The following is a 2,247-nucleotide window of genomic DNA, read 5'->3' on the forward strand; positions in this document are numbered from 1 at the left end:
TGTGTCCTCTTGTGTGTGTGTGTGTGTAAGCAGAATTTAGGTTAGTTGAAATATGTTTGTCACATATTTTAACTGCTAAAAAGCAAACACACTGCAGTTACCGTGGAGGACAAAAATCTCTCTCTTATGGTAAAACGGTGTGAAGACACCCGGTTCGTTCAGTGTCGCCATCTATTGGGAATCCTAGACATCGATGTTTCGAGCTTTTTTTACTCTTGTCAATGGTTAGTTGAAATAGGTTTAAATATGGTTGTATATTTAAGAGATGCGGAATTATGTACGTTAGACGGATATTTGTCCTCACAACGTTTCATCAGGTGTTTGGGGGAAATTTCGAACATGGGTTCTCATTCCTAAGGTATTTTTCGCTGTTGTTGTTGTTATTATTATTATCATTATTATTATTATTATTATTATTATTATTATTATTCACTGCTTGGAATCGAACTCGGAATCTTGGGATTAGTAGCCCGCGCTCTTAACCACTACGCTAATATGTTCCTATCCTTCCTTAATACCAGTTCCCATATGCTACTCATACCTGCACTCGGTCTGCTTAGGAGGTTGTTGTGTCCTATCATATGTGCTGCTTCTTTTAGTTTTCGTATTTTCCAGTGGTGTTCTCTGTCTATTATTTTAACTTCATCCCACAGGGGATGGTGGTCTCCATTTTTCCATACATGATCAGCTATACCCGATTTATCAATATCTCCTCGTGTCACAGCTTTACGATGTTTGTCTACCCGCCTTTGTATAACCTACCACAGCTGCATGGGATGGAGTACACGCAGTCTTTGGTCATTTTCTCTTCTATTGGTGGTTTTACTCGAAGGAGATATTTGCGAAGTGTTGTATTACTTTTGAATACTGTCCTGATGTTATATGGGCCGCATATCTTTTGTATCTGTAGTCAGGTAGGTACGTAGGTAGGTAGATATTATGTATGTGTTTGTCCCCCACCACTGCTTGACAGCCGGTTTTGGTTTGTTCACGTTCCTGTAAGCTAGCGGCTCGGCAACAATAAACCGATAAAATAAGTACCAGGTTTAAAAAATAACTACTGGGGTCGATTTACGTGGCCGCATCCTAGGGACTGAAACAAATAGAATATAAAAGATATGTAAAGATAGATAGATAGATAGATAGATAGATAGATAGATAGATAGATAGATAGATAGATAGATAGATAGATAGATAGATAGATAGATAGATACACAGACACACACACATTGCTGTATTTTGGGAAGGTCTTTTTTTGCCAAATAAACACACACACTATATATCCGTTCTTCACTCGTATATTACTGTTCTTATGTCCATTGTGCAGAAATCTTTCGTCACACATCTATGACCTCCTCAGTGACACTTTCCGTTCTCGTGTGTGCTCCTGCTCCGCTTAGTCTATTCTGTTCTTCAGTGATGTGTATCCTTATATTCGCATGCGTTTGTGTCTATATTTGTGCGTGTGCCTTTGTGTGCGTGTGTGTGTGAGCGTGTGTGTGCGTTTGTGTGTGTGCGTGTGCGCATGCATGCGCGTACGCTTATCTATGTACGCCTAGATTAAACATATAAGTACCAAGCAATCCAGCATGTGCCCCGTACTTATACATTATAATTTTTCAAATCCACCGCACAAACGCAGTTTTTTGTATTTATATTAATAATATATAGTCTATTGACTAATTTTTCTACACGTGGTAGTAAAAAATTTCTAAAATTTTTATTACCCTGATATTATCAATTATTGATAATTTTTTCTGGAAATTTTTCGAAGTGCTGGTTTGTTTACGTCCCCGTAACTTAGCGGCTCCGCAGAAAAGTTTTCCAGAGAATAAGTACCAGACTTTAAAAAAACAGCAAAAAAAGAGAGAAGCAGCCCAAGTACTAGGGTCGAATTGTTTGACTAAAACCTTTTATGATAATGCCCCAGCCTGGCCGCGATCCAATGACTGAAGCAAGTAAAAGACAAAATTTAAGCGATGAAAGATAAGGAAAAATCTCATGATAAATAACCCAAGTGGACGACTGGAATGGATTTTAATAATTCTGTGAGGCGCTAAGGTGTTGAATGACGTAAGCACGAAGAAAATATCTCCCTTAATTTAAACCTGTTTCTTAGATGTAGAAACAAACTTAATAAAAATATATTGGCAATTATAAGTGAAAGTGGCTTGACTTGTATTGCATCATAATTTTCAAATAAATGGAGAGCGAGAGAGAGAGAGAGAGAGAGAGAGAGAGAGAGAG

Source organism: Octopus bimaculoides, chromosome 25 (assembly GCF_001194135.2).
Source record: "Octopus bimaculoides isolate UCB-OBI-ISO-001 chromosome 25, ASM119413v2, whole genome shotgun sequence".
Classification (NCBI taxonomy): Eukaryota; Metazoa; Mollusca; class Cephalopoda; order Octopoda; family Octopodidae; genus Octopus; species Octopus bimaculoides.